The sequence below is a fragment of the Pezoporus wallicus genome, unplaced genomic scaffold (genome assembly GCF_028554395.1).
Source record: "Pezoporus wallicus isolate ANWC-B61680 ecotype Strahan unplaced genomic scaffold, APGP_CSIRO_Pwel_v1 contig_6580, whole genome shotgun sequence".
In the NCBI taxonomy this organism is placed as follows: Eukaryota; Metazoa; Chordata; class Aves; order Psittaciformes; family Psittacidae; genus Pezoporus; species Pezoporus wallicus.
The window spans coordinates 1,112,005-1,133,158 of NW_026635844.1; the positions used below are offsets into that span (position 1 = coordinate 1,112,005).

General features: G+C 40.3%; 1 protein-coding gene across 2 annotated transcripts in view; it reads right to left on the reverse strand.

Moving 5' to 3' along the window:
* Positions 1–21,154, reverse strand: part of FAM172A (family with sequence similarity 172 member A) — a 275,992-nt gene that overhangs the window by 177,931 nt on the left and 76,907 nt on the right. The window lies entirely within an intron of this gene.

Here is a 21,154-nt window from a genome sequence, read left to right on the forward strand (position 1 = left end):
GCTTGGGCTCACTGTAGGAGAGGATCTGGTTCGAGACCTTCCTAGGAACCTGAACATACACAAGTCCATGGGACCTGATGAAATCCATCTGCGGGTCCTGAAGGAGCTGGCAAATGAAGTTGCTAAGCCACTGGCCATCATATTTGAAAAATGGCAGTAAGGTGAAGTTCCTGACGACTGGAAAAAGGGAAATATAACCCCCATTTTCAAGAAGGGGAAAATGGATGACCCGGGGAATTACAGACCAGTCAGTCTCACCTCTGTGCCTGGCAAAATCTTGGAGCAGATTCTCCTGGAAGGCATGCTAAGGCCTATCAAAATCAACAAGGTGCTTGGTGACAGCCAGCATGGCTTCACTAAGGGGAAATCCTGCCTGACCAATTTGGTGGCCTTCTATGATGGGGCTACAGAACTGATGGAGAGGGGTAGAGCAGTTGATGTCATCTACCTGGATTTCTGCAAGCGTTCGACACTGTCCCGCATGACCTCCTTGTCTCTAAATTGAAGAGACATCAATTTGATAGGTGGACCACTTGGTGGATAAAGAACTGGCTGGATGGCCGCACACAAAGAGTTGTGGTCAATGGCTCAATGTCCAGCTGGAGACCAGTAACAAGTGGTGTCCCTCAGGGATCGGTGTTGGGACTGGTCTTGTTCAACATCTTTGTTGCTGACATGGACAGTGGGATTGAGTGCGCCCTCAGCAAGTTTGCCGATGACACCAAGCTGTGTGGTTAGGTTGATATGCTGGAGGGAAGGAATGCCATCCAGAGGGACCTCGACACACTTGTGAAGTGGGCTGATGCCAACCTCATGAAGTTTAACCATGCCAAGTGCAAGGTCCTACACTTGGGTGGGAGCAATCCCAGGCACAGCTACAGGTTGGGCAGAGAAGAGATTCAGAGCAGCCCTGTGGAGAAGGACTTGGGGGTGTTGGTTGATGAGAAAATGAACATGGGCCGGCAGTGTGTGCTTGCAGCCCAGAAAGGCAACTGTATCCTGGGCTGCATCAAAAGGAGCGTGACCAGCAGGTCGAAGGAGGTGATCCTGCCCCTCTACTCTGCTCTTGTGAGATCTCACCTGGAGTATTGTGTGCAGTTCTGGTGTCCTCAACATAAAAAGGACATGGAACTGTTGGAACAAGTCTAGAGAAGGGCCACGAGGATGATCAGGGGACTGGAGCAGCTCCCATATGAAGACAGGCTGAGAAAGTTGGGTCTGTTCAGCCTGGAGAAGAGAAGGCTGTGTGGAGACATGATAGCAGCCTTCCAGTGTCTGAAGGGGGCCTGTGAGGATGCTGGGGAGGGACTCTTCACTAGGGACTGTAGTGATAGGACAAGGGGTAACAGGTTAAAACTTAAACAGGGGAAGTTTAGATTGGATATAAGGAGGAAATTCTTTACTGTGAGGGTGGTGAAGCACTAGAATGGGTTGCCCAGGGAAATCGTGAATGCTCCATCCCTGGCAGTGTTCAAGGCTGGGTTGGACAGAGCCTTGGGTGAGATGGTGTAGTGTGAGGTGGCCCTGCCCATGGCAGGGGGGTTGGAACTATATGATCTTAAGGTCCTTTCCAATCCTAGCTATTTTATGACTCTATAATTCTATGAAGCTTTGGCTGGAAACCCTTTGAGGCAGGTTATGGGTCTCATCCTACTCTTCTAAAGACCCTTCAAGTGACAACACACACAAAAAAAATTACTATTTAGGACGCGGCAAGAGGAAAAACATTTGGTCAATACAGTAAATTAAGTTCTAGATACATGTCTAGCATATAGCTTACATACCAATAATCCAGCACTAGTACTTTGTATTGTACTCAATACCATTTTTTTTATTGTGTTTTGCTTCGTGTTACCAGTCCAGAAATTAATGAAAGAACATATTCAGTTCCTGAACTCTTCTAAATGCTTTGTAATGGTTAAGCAATAAATAATTGCTTATTTAAACAAATAAAGGACAGCAACTTCAGGACACTGATTATAAAATGAGCAGACAGGCTCAGGAAAATCTTTTCTCAAAAAAACCAGCAATGAAATTAGTTTGGAGGACAGGAAGGGCAGCAGTTTTCAATGAATCTGCAGGAGGGCGGGTGAGAAAAACAGGATAAAAAGAAGGGGCAATTTCCTATGTGAACTCTGAAGCTTTTTCAGTGAGGCCTGCCAATCAGCCAGGACAAAAAATTCAGCAAATATTGTATGTCTGCACATAGTGAAGGACCAGTACCCTCTGAATGGTGCCATATATCACTGCTACACAGACACTTTAGGCCCCCTTGTCCTCTAATCTGTAACGGCAGAAAAGGAGAGATCCCTCTCCTAGCTCCTTCACAGTTTAACAGCACTTTGGGAAGGCATGGTAGAAGGGCTGGTCCTTATAACATTTTGAGGACTCACAGCTGCAGCACGCGACCTGTCTACTTTATGTACAGATTAGCACAAATTACATCGTAATGGGCAAGTGCCTCTGGGCAACACCTGTACTATTCAAACAATTACTTGCTAGCCAGAGCTTGGCATCAGAATCAGCCCCCCCCATCACAGGTACAACATTTTATAAAAGTCTGCAGCTTGCTTTTCCTCATGCTTCGCAGACTTCACATTCTGGCATGTTTCTGAAGCAAGCCAAAGACTGCATATCGGAATATGCCTTAATGTTTGGATGGAAAGGTTCACCTTCTAACTGGTAACAGATGGAGACACAATGCATAACCCACTGCACAATTCATTTAAAGACTCTTTCACTAGGCAACTTAGCTTTTCAATAATCAAACTACATTCTCAGAGAGCTGGGGTGGGTATAAAGGGTTGGCTCCTTCCTAGGTAACAGTGCGTGACTCTCCAAACAAGATCAGCAATGAAAGTAGCTTTAGAAAGAATACCAGTAAGATAATTAACTGATTCAGATAAAAATCTGAGCTCATCTTACACATGAACTTAGGCTGCCAAGTGTCAAAAGGGAAAATGCTTTCATATGTTTTCTGTGTTTAGCTACCATTCCCAAAACCTCCAGGAACTCACAAAATCTATCAGTGTTTTGAGGGAGTGCTTGGAAGAACAGTACTGAAGACATCAGCTATCAAGCCACACACAAAGTCTGACAAATGATGCCACATACATGCACAACACTTACCTAACAGCTGCAGACACATATACACCACTGATACTGGGTTCAAGCCCGTCAACAACTGAGGTGGTAAAGCCTATCTTTTGGCAGGCAGGAGCTGATCAAAGTTCCTACGAGCACTCTCATCTGAAATGCTGTTAGAGATTATTTCTTGCTCATAAGGAATTCAAGCAGAGAGGAAAAGGAGTGGAGTCCACACAGACAAATATTCCCTTCATTAGTGCACAAACTACTGTTAGAATCCTCAGTTTTGTGAATATTCCCAGTGATGTGGCAGTGTTGAAGGGTGCTAACCTACATGAGAAGGACCCTACTGCAACTCTTCAGATATCTCATGTACTTTCATGAGTTAGAAACATCCATAAGTCAACACCAAAGAAATAGCTGAGGATATGGAATGGTGGAGGCAAACATGGTAATCCGAATAGGCCAGAAAATATGTTGAGTTTAGGTCTAAAATACAACTATTTTTTTCTTTGGAAAACTTCTTCCCCTGAATTATGATGGCCATTTGTTTTATGAGTCTAAACAAGGCCACTTCTTTTGTAAAAGGCTCTCATGAGAAGTGTCTTTCAAGAGGAATATGGAAGACAGAAGGATTAGGGGCAAAAAGTAGATTTACATAGTGTAACAACCGATAATGAACATTATACTACATCAAATAAATGGGTCAAGGTGCCTTTGAAGTCCTTTTTCACATCAAAGCTCTCAATGAAGCATGTGTGGCAGCCATTCCTGAGGAGGACAAAAGCTGCTTGCTTTTGTTGTACTTAGGCTTTTCCGAAGCAATTCACCTGGATGGACAACAACATTCTATACTTCAGCTGAGGGCAGTTAATTTTTACTTTTTATGCAAATACCTGTAGTTACTCTTTTATTTGTATCAGAAATGAGTCTTTGTAATCCCTAGTCCTCAAAGCCCAACTAAGGCATCCACTTCCCTGGGGATGTCATTACGTTGTACACATGATCACCCAGCAACCACTCATCTGAAAGTGATGAAAATGGTAACCCTTGCCATTTCTACACCTATTTGGGCTACCATGTGTCCTTCTTTATTTCCTAGAGATTCTCCTTGATGCCATGAAAAAAATCCCATGGCAAAAGTGCCACTTAGTCCCAAATTAGAACGGAGAATTTGGTGAGTTAGAATAGAAATTGCCTTGTAAAAGTACAGGAATACAACCTCTTTTGAAATTATGTCCACCTGTAAATGTTTTTTTGCAGTTGAGATACTGCCAAGTGCTTTCTCCTCTTTCCTTCTCTTTTCTGTTACCCAACCTTCAATCCAATGCTGAGTTAGAAGACTTGATCTTGGCACTTGTGAAAAATAATACCTTCAATGACAGAATAGGAATTCTAACACACACACATCTGTGCTACACACACAGAAAAATGATGTGGCTAGATATATTTAGCAAAATGTATTGTCTCTTACTTTTTAACAAAACATACATTTTCAGTTATGAATGGGCCTGACAGGCCTACATCTTCACAAAAATAGACATGTTTCAAATTCTACTAATAAAACTTACGGAAAATCCCTACAGCTACATTATTATTGTAGTCTGTGATAAACTTTAATGTACAGTTAAGAAGTGACATAAGATAAAAACTGTTTTATTTGCTGCTTGTCTAGTCAGAAATCCCACCATTTTTATCTCTTAAAAGAGATTAATTTTTCATGTAAAAAGACACATATCTCTTTAATAAAGCAAAGATGTTATTAAAAGTAAGCCCATGTCAGCAAAACTTATCGGCTATGTGATACCTTAAATGTAGTAGCAACTATTTCAGACAGAATACAAAAGCCACATCAAAATGATACAAGACTAAGACTCACAAATGCAAGGAAATTATTTCCAATTGGCCACAGAATATGGAATTATCTTTTCTTCTACAACTCACCGCATTTTATCTAGGTAACGTGGCTCACATGGCAAAGTACAGTTCTAAAATAATTCATTGTTCAGAGACCCTTATCAGCTGCAAAAGCCAAAGCTGGAGCAGGGCCATATCAGCTGCAGAGCCAACACATAACAGAGTGAACAGGGGAAAGGACAGATTGCAGTGTCTCCACATTCTACTGCTGCTATTGCGAAATACCAACCTCTGAATTTCCATCCTGTTTTGTTACATGAATGTCACTTTATTATCCAAATGGAACTACAGCATATTAGTATGAAAAAGAATGATGCAGAAAACAAATTTAGGAGATTCAGCTACAGGCTCTTTATCCTTTTAGGAAGGTTCCTTTTTTAACAGCTCCAGGTTCAACCTGTACAGTAAGATTTCTAATATTTTACAAAGATAGGAGAAGAGCACAAATAATCTCAGTACCATTTGTTTAAAAAAAATAAATAAAAAAATCCCAGGACACAGCATAAATCCTTAACTTTCAGAGCCCAAACAAAACAAGCATGCACACCAAATGAGAAAGTGGATGGCCCCAAACCCCAATTCCCATCTCAATGTCAATCAAAACTCTGCACCTGTAATGCATGTTTTGATTTTTTTTAAATGAAGAAGGAATGATGCAAATGGTAACATCTAAACTTGTCATCTGCACAGCAAAGCTTTCATTCAGCTGAACATATGCTGAAATTTAAGCATATTGAAACAAAACCCAAGTCTCAGCCAAACTGAATTCAAAGTGGCTGAGATATTTAGGCCATACTTCTGCAAGACATGCAAGTGTGCGATAAAACTGAAGCATGATCTTAATTTTCCATTAGTACAAAATCATGTTAAAGCATCACCTGCATAATAATGGGTGTTATAACAGTGGCTTTAATCATTAGGTATCGAACGGGTTTTACATGGAAAAACAGTAGCTCTCCCTCTGTAACAGGAGGGTGCTGTGGTCTGACACCAAATCACCCTGTGGGACATGGAGAGAGGCATGAGAAGGACCCCTATCTTCTGAACATCTATCAGACCATGCTGCAAGGTCTTGCAATCTGTTTTTACATACATATATAGCTGCTTTGCTAAACTGAGGCCCAAGTCCTGAAACTGAAGTTAGAAATGTAAAGCTAATGCTGTTGAGAAATGCTGCAGAGAGATGTTCTGCTTTTAGACATTTTCAGACAGTAGACATAGGGGCTAAAAAAGAGCGATACTGAGGTGCTGGAGTGGGTCCAGAAAAGTGCAATAGAGCTGGGGAAGGGCAATAGAACACAAGTGTGATGAGGAACGGCTGAGGGAACTGGGGGGTTTAGTCCGGAAAAGAGAAGGCTCAGTGGGGGACCTTACTGCTCTCTATAACTACCTGAAAGGAGAATGTAGCCAGGAGGTGGCTGGTCTCTTCTCCCAACTAACAAGGGACAGGACAAGAGGAAACAGCCTCAAGCTGCACCAGGGGAGGTTTAGACTGGGGATTAGGAACAATTTCTTCACAGAGAGGGTGTTCAGGCATTGGAACAGGCTGCCAAGGGCAGTGGTGGAGTCGCTGTCCTTGAAAGTGTTCACAAACCATGCAGATAAGTCTCTTAGTGACATGGCTTAGTGGTGGCCTTGGCAGTCCAGGGGTAACGGATGGACTTGGTGATCTTAAAGGTCTTTTCCAGACCAGCTGATTCTAGGATTCCATGATTCAATTTGTGAGTCAAAACAAGTAGATTCCTCCTGAGCAAGGATTTTAAAGTGCAATTTAACAACAGCTTATTTAGATAATGCCTGTATTCAAGAGCATTTTCTTTTTTGTTAAACATAATCTTCATACTGGCTTTGTGAAACACATACTATCGGGCTGAAAATACAAACCCCACCTGGTATTTCCCAATCCATCTGCCCAATATGTGACATCTGTAAAGATTTTTCAGACACATACATAAAAATGGCTTTCCTGTAAAAGACGGAATTCTTTTTTTTGGAGTTTGTGAGATTTCACAGTGTAATCATAAGAAAACAATGTATTTTCATTTAATACAAATTTAATCTAATTTTCATTTAATTCATATCTTAATATGGATTTGGTGTCTAAATTTACCACATGCACCTGAAAATGCTCATCTAATAGCATATGACAGAGCATAAAGAATTGCTTAAAAAACCCAGAGTAGGTAAATTCTTCATATATTTCAGTCTTTTAAATTACAATTCAAATTGCATAGAACAAGCACATATATGCATGATTAGGGGAAAAACAACCAACCTTAGTATTTATTTTTAACTAATTAGTTTTAAAAGTAGTATTTATAGAAATAAAACCACTGACAACCACTAAATTGCTGTAGATGTTTAGTGGGCCTGAAGTGCTCACTACAACAGGCAGGTACAACCCCACCGCAAAGTAGGGAACCCCTGAAAGCGTTGACATGAGCAATGCTCTTAGGTCACATATTAAAGTGATGCTTTGGGATCCAGCACTGCTGTCAGCTGGGACCAGTCCCTGCTGACCACTTTCGTTGCCAGGCCCCCCACTGCTCCAGTAGTTAATTAGCACAGGGGATGGAGGACGGATTAGATGCGCTGCAAATACCCAGTTTGGAAACAAGATACCAGGTCCCTGCTGAAAGAAGAAAACTTGCATGATGTGCTTTAGAGAAAATGGAAAATGAAGAATTTTAATATGTTCTAATGTGTCACACCTGAATAATGGCTCTGCAATTACTGAGCAACATTGCCAGTTTATCTGTAGCTGACTGCACAAGATCAACCCAATTTACTGAGGAAATTTGGGGGGGGGGGGGGGGAATAATTCCCGAACACTGATGTAATTTGAATTATTAAAATAATACATAAACTAAATTATCCAATAAACGGACTCTCAAAAGATAAAAGGTATTACTGCATTATCCTACCAAATTAATGTTAACCTGCTTTAAAAAGAAATTGTTCTGCTTCACAGAAATAATAGTACATTTTAGCCTCATATTTAGAAATAATGCATACAAGAATTCATGAATAAAATTTAAAATATACATTGCCAATATGATAGAAAACACAAAGGTAAATCTGAATAAACATTATAAAAATAAATTATTGAAACATGTTCTGAAATATATACATGCTCTCTACCTTCAAGTTATTCTTTATTACTCACTTTCTGGTAACAGTACATTTCCCACAGGGATTGATTATGTAAATCTATACATATGAAAAAAAGGATGAAGAATAGTTGAAACAAAAGACCAGAATTCAGACTCAACTTTAATATATCTAAAAGTAAGTTATACCAACTACCATATTCCTTCCTAACTTCCTTCAGTCTCTAATTATGTGACAACTGCAAAACCTATGAATATAATTTGTGAAACTGTCTACACTTTAAGACTCTTAATAGAACTGTAAATTGAAAGAGCAAACAAAAATTCTCCTGCAATGAGTCAGACTTTACAGTAATATTTTAGAAAAAAATATTAAATGGGAACAGATACAGGTCCTGATACTCTCCTTGTATCCAAATGAATCGCATACATCTGAATATTTAATATGCTGACAAACAGTTATGACAACATCTTTGTTCCTATCACACATACAATTTTTGAACAGTGGTCTTAGCATTCAACTAGGAAAGTAAAAATAACAACACAGCATCTCACAGTCTGTGTTCTTACCAAAATTCTCTCTACTTTTATGACTGAGGAAATACATATCAATCAAATATTCCTGAAGTGTGTTTCCACCTTTCACACATCTAGAACTTGATAGATATGTTAATGATGATCTACACTGTGAATACACACATTCACAAAGACCCATCTAAAAGTTAATATATCTCCTATTTGGTAATTGCATGCTGCACTGTGGCAATTTTCAACTCTTCAACATCATTTGGGCTCTTCTTTACAACCTGCAAATGATTTTTAGATATGGGAAGGAAGAAGTGAATTGCAGCCAGAGGTGATACAAAGAACAAAAATGGAGTTCCTCCACTTGGAGGATTTTTATCTCCTTCATACTGCATTCAGAGGCAAGAGCCTACTTAACAAGTCACTATCAGCGTTTCTGATGTTGGAGGTAAGGTTGCTTAAAATATTAATCTGGTGAGCAGTTAAAACCATAAGCTTATACACAGAATGCAGGAACTAGGCTACTTTTCTTTTGTACCTCAAATAAAAAGCAATCTGTATTTATCTTGAGATATTTGAGAGATTTTCTTATCTGGGATTTCTACTGTGTACCTTTTGCATTTTGATATATCATCTGGTACAAAAATACTTCCCAGCATCAATCTGATCTCCAACAAAGTAACACTAGTACCTATACAAACTGATGTTTTAACTTCCCATCAAATTAATACACTGCTGTTTTAGGAAAGACCTATCATAATTTCTACGTATATTGAACACCCTGAAGTGGATTATATAAAGAGAGCAATGGCAATGCACTTGCCACTCTAATGCACACGGAACCTGCTGCAGTTTTCTTTTCCATTGAAAAAGTGGCATGAATTACAAGTTAGAGATCTGACAAATTATTATCTCATTTTCTGCCTCTGGGAATTCATTAGGATCCCTACAAGCAACATGCCTCAACCTCATGATTTACTGATTCGGCTGCAGCAGTGTCAGCGCTTCCCCTATCAAGATAGTTTCCATACCCCTGCTCCTGAGTTTAGTTTATTTTACACTGCTCTTCCCCCTCTTTGATCCTGCCTGGTATGTGGCAGTCTCTGAGCTACCTTGGGTGGTCTCCTGTCAGATCCCAGTGATCAGTATCTCTCCCCACCAGTTGCCTTCTGGGGAGGCTCCAATCAGCCGGGCTCTTACACACATCTGACAACTTTATTAGCCAGCTCTGATAGTGCTTCAGAACATCTCCACGGCACACACACCCTTTCTCAAACAATCCCACCTTTGTAGTTGACTTAGAACAAATAATTCTATGAACACTTCAGCTTTTATACTCAATAATAAGGTTGAAATGAAGAGAAATTTCACATTATGTGCAAGCTGGGGGTTGGTTTTCACGTTTGGACTCAAAAAATCAATCCTGGATTGATTTTTGTGTATATATTGTTATTGTCAGAGGATTAATTGATGAATCTTTCATTTGATGAGTCAGGTGGAATGGGCTCCAAGGCACACAGTGAGGAGAATTCTAATTTACTCTGCTTCTTGGTGCTAAGCAGCAGAATTACCAGTTGTGGTTACCTACTCGGTTAGATTTCTCCTGCTCAAAAACAATGTTTAGAGTATGTTTAAATGCAAAGCTAATTTCTGAGTGTCTGCACATCCCACTTTAAAACTTGCTTAAATTAGAAGTTTCTGAATGAATTTTCATTTGTTTCTTGAAAGTGCCCTTTAGTTTCAAATCTTCTTGCAGATTTTCACACTTACTATCATTAAAACATATTTGGAATTCAGTCTTTGGAAAAAAACAAGCCTAGATTAACACAAGACATCTCAATTCAATAGAAGAAAAAACTTCACAAGTTTCAGTTACAATGTACCAGATTTTTTTATTTTTTATTTTTACCATGGCTGTCAAACAAAACCAATCCCCAGATTTTAGGTTTACCTTAGGTTAATCTTTTCACCTATGATGCACCGGAATGTCTTGATATAGAAACATACAAGTGATAAAAATCTTAAATCTCAGACAAAAGCTCCTCTAGCTCACCTAGAGGATACAAATGCAACAGGTAGAACTTTTTGTACAAAACACACAGCGTCAGTTTCTGAGCTGGTACAAAGGTGTCACTCCACATTAAGCTCCCCCACCCTAGCTGGCTTCACATGAAATACTGTTTCTGATGGCAGAAGGGTTCACTGCCTGCTCTGATTTCCCGATGAGTCTGCAAGGTTTTATTCAATGCCCTGGCATGTCTGGGGCAGAGAAAGTGCAATCCTATTTTCCCAGGCCAGAAAAGGAAGCAGAAGATGGCTTCTGAAGTGCCCTTTTACTCCATCATGGAACTTCTTGCAAAGCTTAGGCAGGTTTGCTTGTGCATTAGAAAGGAAACCCAGGCTACAGTCACAGCCAATACCACCAAGATAAGGGTGTTCAATTACTGTAGATAAAAGGATGAACAGGAGCAAGGATCATCTCACAGCTCAGAGAGTCTGTAAATACAGATAGTTCCCAAACTCTGCCACAAATTTTCCTGGACTGTGTTCTTCCAGCACTCTTCTACAGAATGGTGTCAATGATGCATATATCATAGAGACAGCAAACAGCACTTCTTAATTGCTATTTAATACAGGCAAATTCAGCAACACTCAAAAAGCCTCACCGGAATTGAATGCTGCTCTGTATGCAGCACTGTAGAATCATACCAGAAGTCTTGTCTCCTAGAAAATCATCACCTAAATTTGTGGAATGTAGGACCACAGAGGTTACATGTGACAAAATGAGAGTGACCAAAGCAAACAAAGCAATGGAAGAAAGAATCATAAAATACAAGTGACACCATGCTCTAGATGCACAACCAGAGTTTAAAGATCAAGCTAAGGACTGGTCTGCTTGTCTTTATGGAGGGAAAGCCATTAACAGGGATGACAAAAAGACCAAAGTACTTATTTCCTTCTTTTATGGGAAACTGTCAATGTGTTTCCCATGGCATTTCACCTCTGCAATGCATTTAGAAAACCACTCATCTCCCTCCAACTAAAATGTCCTACTGGCTCGTCTCAGTACTGCTGTTATGTCTCAGACGTGCTGAATATGGAACTGATTCTAGTCTTGAATCTCTTTTTCTGAGTGCTCTTTTTGATCATTTTGCTATCTGGCTTCTACTCCTCCACGGAAACTGTTCTCACTCAAGTTACTCAAACAACATATTGCCATGCCAAACTTCAGGCCTTGTCTGTACTTCTGCTGTGCATGACAATTAAATGAAATGAGACACTATTCTCATGGCTCTCCTTTCACTTCCCTATCACCCACCTTCATGTCCCCTTTTGAGGTTTATAAACCTCTCTTCTGCAGTGTCTCACTAGCACATCTGGTCTACCTACATCCTCCCATCACCCCGTGGCCTCGTTCATTCTTACGTTATTACTATACTCAGTGCTGTTGACATCCATCTCCCTTTTTCTTTTACCTCAGCATCACACAATACAGGTATTCATGATTACTCCATAAAAAACTATGTGCATCTACCAAAAGGCAATGTTACAGCACCTAAACTGAATAACCTAATTTCTACCCCAAATCAAAAGGAATTTTCAGAGATAAGTTTAAACCCAAACTTCTAAAGTTACACAGTGCAAAAAATTTCCATTATGTCCTAATTCATACTCCAATAATTTCTTGTCCAGATGCTCGCAATAAAGCTTAGTTTTGGCTTTATCCCACAGACTGGTTTCAGTATTGTCATGACCAATTTATTTATTTTAGTTAATTACATTTCTCTTCAAGAACAAATGAAGACAAAGTTTTGTCAACAAATTTGCAGCACAAGACTCAAGACTATCACAACGTGTTCACTCCTTTTGCGCATCGTCTACAAAGCTCTGACTCCCTTGCTTTGACCACTAACAACCTCCTACTTCTGGCAATCTTATGAAGCCAAAATACCATTTTCCTAGCTCTACATCACCACAGAAGTCAATCTCAGCAAACTCATTCCTGCCTTTCAGATTTCACTTAACAGCTTTCCATCTTCATACTTCTTTCTTGCACGCTCCCCTACAAAACTATGCTCATGATTTCCCAATGAAAAACAAGTATGTCTAAGGTTACTGATGTATCTAAAGAGGCTGTGAACACTTAGGATGCAAATCCTTTAAAAAATTGGACACCTGTTTTCAGGACAGATGAACATCATGTATTTGTATTTTTTAATAGTTATTTACAGATTTTTTTAGCAGTTACTGCAACATATCTATAATAATGCACACTGCATAATAAAAAGAAGAGAGGAAAAAATCCAGATGCATGAAATGGCCAACTATATTTATTACACAAAAGTTTTTACTCAGTGAGATGATGCTGACGGAGACTGACAATCTCTCATCTTAACACTACCTACAGTCCAGAAGAGAGCTGTGCAAGATTTTTATTGCTTTTTTTAGATGTGGATTGACCACACAGAGGCATAATTAAGACAATTCAGTCTTCATGATCATGCAATCCTTTGTCTCTGTAATCCTTTGTCTCTGTAACATAAATAAGAGTAGTACCTGGGGAAGCCCAGCACACTGTTGTTTTTACAGTCAATGAAGGGAGAAGTGAACCTCTGGAAGGCGATTCAGAGCACCTGATACAGGGTAGCTGCTTCTGAAAGAGAGGGAGATACTGCCACAGAGAGGGGAGAAAAGAGATGAAGTCTCTTCATCTCTGCCATCACAAGCTGCTAATTTAGTGCAAGCAGCAGCGTGATCCTGCAGTCTCACATAAACCTTCCAAGGACAATCAGGATATCCCTCACAGTGCCCACTGGTAGTGCAGTTTCTGGGATTGTTGCTTTATTGTGTAGTTAAATACCAAGAGATGCATCTGCATGGAGAGCATCAGGCATACTACAAACAAAATCAATAGTGATTCAGTTCCTGAAACTAGCAGCTATAAAATGTTCGTAAAATTCACTTCATAAATATTACAAGTATTTAAAAAGCAGTTTTTACCCCATGCAAGCAACTCTGGAATTTCATTTTCCACACCAGAGGTTTTGCAATTATTTTTCACTATTAAATGAATACTGAGAAGTACCCAAAAGTAGGACAAATATTACTGTACTGCTTCTCACAAAAGAGAACTGAAGCAATTGAAAAATATGCTTTGTTAAAAATGTCACTGAACTTTTTATACATAATACAAATACAGCAAAGTTGCAACCTGATAAAACCGAGATTTTAAATGAAAGTACTACCCTGCTACTTACAATTCAAAACAGTCACTTCATGAAGTTAAGCTGCTTGTTATATAAAATTGAACCAGACCAGCATGAGATTTCATGCAGAATTTCCTGGAGCCTAGCTGTATAACTTTACAATCTCCTACAGAGCTTTAACTATGGAACTTCACTGCTATTAATGACCTGATAAAATTTCAAGAGGCTGTTTAGGGTTCAGGCTTTCAGAGCTGTAATCCAGTTCTGATGCCAGAAATTCATCCTGGATGTCACCTCTGCTGAAGAGGACACTTACGTGGAGGCAAGTTTCTGTCTTTGCACCATTTTCACCTGAGGGATCCATCTGAGTTTTAACCCGGGCTGCCGATTTTACTCCCTGAGCACAACTCACCATCGGTTTGAATTTATCTCAAGAGATGGAAACCTTCAGGGTGGAAGGAGAGGGGAAACAAAAGAAGAAGAGGCGCTCCTTAAGGAGGCAAATTCAAGGTAAAAGAGAACTGCCACCCAGGAGAAAAGTATTATTTAACAGCCTTAATTTAAATGTCAAATGCCATACACCATTTTTTACCGTATTCCCACAGAGAAGTCCCAGATGCCCTTTTTGGAAGTACAGGTGTCCAGTGGCTGTGGATCTTCACTGATTGTGAAAGCAAAACCCGCGACTTCTCCATTACTGACAACTAATATCAAACTGCTGAAAGAAATGTAGTTTTCTGTCACCTGGCAGAGCACAGTTCAAACTTCATAACAAATGCCCAGACTCATAACTACACTTAATACAAAGGTAGAAAGGAAAGTAATTAATATAATTCATTAGACTGTCTCAACAGTGCTACTTCTGATGGCAGCTTATGAGAGAGTTGTAACCTCATTCTTCAAAATTCCTTCCCTAAACCCCATCTAGCACCTGGACTGCAAACACAATCCACCTCCTGAGATCAAGGTACACATCTCTCTCCCAGGCTAAGTGAGGGCAAAGACATCAACCTGGGAGACAGTAAAAGACAGAAACTAGCTGAGAGGAAATACTAAAGTCAACAGCCAATGAAAGACTAGGAAAAAAGCATTCAGCTAAAAAACACTTTAGAGAGGTTTGAAAAATGTATGATCTTAACAATAAAATTGTGAACCTTTTTCTTCTGGGGAAAACGTAATCCTTTGTAATCCTCAAACAGCTAAAATTTCTTAACTATCACAATTTCTATTTTTTGTAAAATGATGGAATTGCCATTTGGAAAAAAAAAAAGAAAAAAGCCTTATTTGGAAATTATGTTATTCCCACAGGTGCAAATTAAAAACACACTTTTTTGTATTTGTTATTTAGTGTTTGTCTTAAGCTATTCACCAGTAATTATGACGTTGTATTATCAGTATATAGTCTTGCAGTCACTGAATTTTACTTTACAAACTCAAAGATCTTCAGAAGAAGACAATTTCTAGTCATTAGCATTATCCACTACCCATTAAATCATATAATTTAATTAAGAGGAAAATCCCTTGATATTTCCAAATAATCAAACCACCACTCTGATATCTCACAAAAGAACCTGTGCTGCTTTTAACAATGTGTCAACCTGCAAAAAAAGGGATTCTTTTCCAGAAGCATCAATAACTGCTCTCACACTTCCATTGCACAATCTGTTGTGAGGCAGACATCCAAAGTCATCTCAAAACACTGCATGAGTGTTGATTTAAAGGTTAACTAGTCTTTTTTTTTTTTTTTTTTGCCTCCTCTCCCCATGTCTTCTGTAGAGTTGCTCAATTAACTTCAAAATATCATTTTGAAGATATATGCAGACTCAGAGTCAACTTAGAGAATAAAATATGCAACCGCATCCATGGCAGCATCAATTTAGATTCCCTGGTGTCTGAACTCAACCTCTGGTCGAATGCAACCACAGGCTGGATTACTGAGGAAAGGACCCCTTCAAGAGGCATGTCTGTGGATTGTCCAAATGGTCCTACATGGACTGACCTGGTCGGGTGCTGTGGAAGCCAAACAGTTCCGTGAGCCCAAGACCCGAATTTGCATACCACCAACTCCGACCATGGGTAGAAGAGCATCCATCTGCACCTGTCAATCTACAGACCACTTCATTCTGGTCTTCAAATTCCTTGGCAGGTCTAGATTTCCTCTCCCACACTAAACTTTCTGTACCATTTGCATCTAGCCATATAAACCAGTCATGTTCTGGACTCGTGCCTACAATCCCATCTCTGGAGTGTTCCTCTTGCATGGTACATTCCCACCAAATACGGAAAGAAGATACTGGCCAGATCCAGGATTTAGTATTAAAATATTCACTGATAATAACATGTTATTTTTTTTCTCTGTGTTCCTTACTTCCTGTTTTCTTCTGTTGCTTCACATCAGAATTTCCAAGTATCGCTTAAGTGATCGTCTTCTTTATTCATCAAATATCAAATTCGATGAAAAAAGGCATAATTATTCCATTGGCTATAGGTACCTCTTATTTTCAGGTTGTTTGTTTTTTTTTTAAGATACTGTAAATACTTCAGTTTTAATTTATAGTATCATAGAATCATTTAGGTTGGGAAAGACCTTTAAGCTCATCTAGTCTAACCGTTATCTCAGGACTGCCAAGGCCACCACTAAACCATGTCACTAAGGGCTTCATCTACATGGTTTGTGAACACTTCCAGGATGGTGACTCCACCACTGCCCTGGGCAGCCTGTTCCAATGCCTGAACACTCTGTGAAGAAATCATTCCTAACCTCCAGCCTAAACCTCCTCCAGTGCAGCTTGAGGCTGTTTTCCTCTTGTCCTGTCACTTGTTACTTGGGAGAAGAGACCAGCCACCACTGGGCTACATCCTCCTTTCAGGCAGCTGTAGAGAGCGATAAGGTGCCCCTAGAGCCTTCTCTTCTACAGACTAAACCCATCAGTTCCCTCAGCCGTTCCTCATTACACTTGTGCTCTATTGCCCTGCACCACCTCTGCTGCCCCTCTCTCAACCTGCTCCAACACCTCAGTGTCTCTCTTGTAGTGAGGGCCCCAGAACTGAACACAGGATTCAAGGTGCGGCCTCACCAGTGCCCAGTACAGGGGGATCTTCACTGCCCTGGCCCTGCTGGCCACACTGGTGCTGATACAGGCCAGGATGCACATTAGCACAGGTGGCCAAATATCACATATCAACAGTCATATTCAGCTGACCATTGACCAACACCCCCAGGTCCTTTTCCATGGGCAGCTTTCCAGCCGCTCTTCCCTGAGCTTGGAGTGCTGCAAGGGGTTCTTGTGGCCCAAGTGCAGGACCCAGCACTTTGTCTTGTTGAACCTCATCTCACTGGCACATCAATCCAGATGAGAATCTACCCACTGACTCACTGGCCTAAAGCAAAGTTAGTCTTGTCTTTCTTGTGCTTAGAATGCCCAATGAAAAATGATTTGCAGAATGCTGCTGGTGCTGCTATTGTAGATGTATTTTTCCTTTTTTTTTTTTTTTTGCTATTTAATACACTTCATTTCAACAAAGGTTTTAAAATTTATTAATAAGAAGTTAGTTTTCCTTCCTCCATCCATAAGCTTCTGGGTTAAGATATCTGAATGTGACGTGGATATAACATTATTGTTCATGCATGTATTACATCATATTCATATTCAATATTTAATGTGAAGCCCAAGCGTACACAATTCTGAACATAGGGCTAATTAGACGAACGTTAAGCTTACATCCTGGAATAAGCTTTTTCCCATTTTTCTCAGTTTTGTTTTCTGTTTTTCTCTAACTTGCACTTACCACTACTCTACAAAAGTGAGAACATCGAGAACATTTATGACCACCAGAGCACAAATGTATTGCCAAATTGTTTAATTTTCTACACAATCCCTTGGAAATTATTTAGGACATCTCTTCAGTGTAAAGTTTATGTAAGTAGTTTTCTCCTAAGATTTCCATGGTAAGTTTCAAAATTGCTAGCACTTTTTGTCTTTCTCATCTGCTACCTCTGCAACTCAAAACGCTTTAATGTACAATCAGTATAAGATTTATTATATACCTAACCATCCATTACATAACAGGAACAGAGAAGAGAGAAACAACAGAGGAATTTTAGTACTTGGTTTTGGGCTTTCCTTCATTTCTGCTCCATAACTTACTCAAACTCCTATAAAATCAGTGTCAGATTCGTGTGTTTAATTTTCTTGTTTAATTTTCTTAATCTGCACTGAACTTTTCCTTAAATTCAATTTGGAATCTATTGTAACAGCTGCAGCAAAAGAAAACAAGAATCTTTTAAGTCTTAAGAATAAAGCTCCTAATCATCCAATATATTTACTAGTCTTTGTTTACATGGGCTTTAAACAAAACACAACTTTTTTTAATTCAAAGTGAGCAGATTTTTTTTTATGAAAATGGCTACTGATTGCAGCACTTAACAACATTTGTCTTCAGGTTTGGGGATTTTTGCACATCAGCATAACTAAATGCACTCTGGCCAGACACCTTTTACGATTTAGGATTTCTGTATCTAAGAGGTGAGCCATTTTTGCACAGTTAAATTGGCAGTAAAATCAGCAATTGCTGTCCGGGAACAGAATAGAGCAGCAATTTTTGCAGTAATTCTTAAGCCATGCAAGCACCAAGTGAGTGAAAGGACATGAACTGCTGATCTAGTTTGTCATCTATACAGAATACAAACACCAAATTAGAGTTCTGTACTAAACAGAATTTAAAGGAATACAGAACATTTCAATAATCCCTTTAGTCTGGTTCTATATTTGTAAGAGGTAGCGAGAGTCCAAATTATTCTAAGTTATTGGTTCGAAAAATATTTTTAGGTGTTTATAGGTACTACAAACCTATACTCCTCCTAATTCTTTTAAAAGCCCAAGCTTTTAAAATTACTGAAAATAATTTCAGCTAAAAAAAAAACAACCCCCAAACAAACCCAAAAACAAAGAACACGATGGGAAGGAAATGAAAAATACATAGTCCAAAAAACCTTCACAACTAACACCTGTATTTTTAATTAACTGGACTTTGTAGTTTAAAAAGCAAAATACTCACTTAGACAAAATATAAAATGTTAAAAGGCAATGTCGTGGTTTAAGCCCAGCCGGCAACCCAGAACCATGCAGACACTCGCTCACTCTCCCTCCCCCTTTCTCACCCCACTCCTGGAGAGGTGGGGGGGAGAATCAAAAGAATGTAACTCCCATGGGTTGAGATAAGAACAGTCCAGTAACTAAGGTGTAACAGAAATCACTACTGCTACCACCAATAATAATAATGATAAGGGAAATAACAAGGGAAGAGAAAACAACTGCTCAGCACCTGCCGATCGATACCCAGCCGGACCTGAGCAATGATGTTGCCCTTCTGAGCAACTGCCCCCAGTTTATATAGTGGGCATGACATGCTGTGGTATGGAATACCTCTTTGGTTAGTTTAGGTCAGGTGTCCTGTCTCTGCTTCCTCCCAGCTTCCCCTCCTCCCTGGCAGAGCATGAGACTCACAAAGTCCTTGGTCAGAGTAAACATTACTGACCAGCAACTAAAAACATCAGTATCATCAGTGCTGTTCCCAGGATGAAAATCAAAAACACAGCACTGCACCCAGATACTAAGAAGGAGAAAAATGACTGCTATTGCTGAACCAAGGACAGTATCCAGCCCTCATTCCAAACCATTCACGTCATGCTCAGATCTCACACTTTCGATATACCATCACTCTTGTCTCATATATAATACATATATATATATATACACATCCACACACACACAAACTGAGAGAGATCATTCCTCAGTGCATGGACCAATCCCTATAAAGCTGCTGAGTTCATTCGGTCCATGTTGGGCTCCACCTCTTGTAACAGTCTTTCAGAGCAGGAGTGGCTGCGTGCAGTGTTTTCTGCAGATTGTTGCCTGCTGATGTTACCGTAGAACTCATCTGGTTTCATCAAAGTTCATCCTTTGTTGGGATGATGGTCAGAGCGACGTCAGGGCCAATCGCTGGTAACCTGAAGACATCTAGTTGGTGAGCTACAGAAGTGCTGTAGCGGGCAACAGCATACAATTGAGTTCATTGGCTGTTTTCCCCTGAAGTCAAATCCCCTTGAGGTAAACATTGGACTTCTCCATTTTCCCATATTACACATCAAGTATATTCGGGTCCCTGAGCAAAAGCAATCCCACAGCTGGGTTTGGCTTTACCTGAAGCAGGAATAACCCAGACTGTCTTCCCCAGCAAATTCTTTATGTGAACTTTATCCCCTTCTACAGTATGTAAAAGTTCTGACTGGGCTGGACCAGCCCTGTTGGCAGATCCTCTGGTGTTGACCAACCACGTGGCCTTCGGTAAGTGAGTATACCAACGTTTAAAACTTCCCCCACCCATTGCTCTCAGTGTAGCTTTTAACAGCCCATTGTGCCATTCAATTTTCCCGGAGGCTGGTGCATGGTAGGAGATGTGATATACCCACTCGATGCCAAGCTCTTTGGCCCAAGTGTCTATAAGGTTGTTTGAGAAATGAGTCCCATTGTCTGACTCAGTTCTCTCTGGGGTTCCGTGTCACCACAAGATTTGTTTCTCAAGGCCCAGGGTAGGGTTCTGGGCAGTGGCATGGGACACAGTGCATGTTTCCAGCCATCTGGTGATTGCCTTCATCACGGTAAGTGCTTGCCTCGGTGGACTGGTGGGAGTGTGATAAAATCGATCTGCGAGGCCTCCCCATACTTGTACTTCAGCCATTGTCCTCCATACCAAAGAGGCTTTAACAGTTTGGCTTGTTTAATTGCAGCACATGTTTCACACTCGTGAATAATCTGGGCAGTAGTGTCCATTGTTAAGTCCACCCCTCGATCACAGGCCCATCTGCATGTTGCGCCTCTGCCCTGATGGCCTGAAGTGTCATGGGCCCACCAGGCTAAAAATAATTCACCCTTATGTTGCCAATCTAAGTCCATCTGAGCCACTTCAATCTTAACCAGCTCTATCCACTTGCTGGTTGTTCTGGTGTTCCTCAGTGGCCCAACTCTTGGGTACATGGGCATCCACATGACGTACCTTCACCACCAGGTTCTGCACCCGGGCAGCAATATCTTTCCACAGTGCAGCAGCCCAGATGGGTTTACTTCTGCATTGTCAGTTGCTCTGCTTCCATTGCTTCAACCACCCCCACAGGGCATTTGCCACCATCCATGAATCAGTATAAAGTATTGGTCATTTTTCTCATTCAGCAATGTCCAGGGCCAGCTGGATGGCTTTCCCCTCGGCAAACTGATTCGATTCATCTTCTCCTTCAGCAGTTTCTGCAAC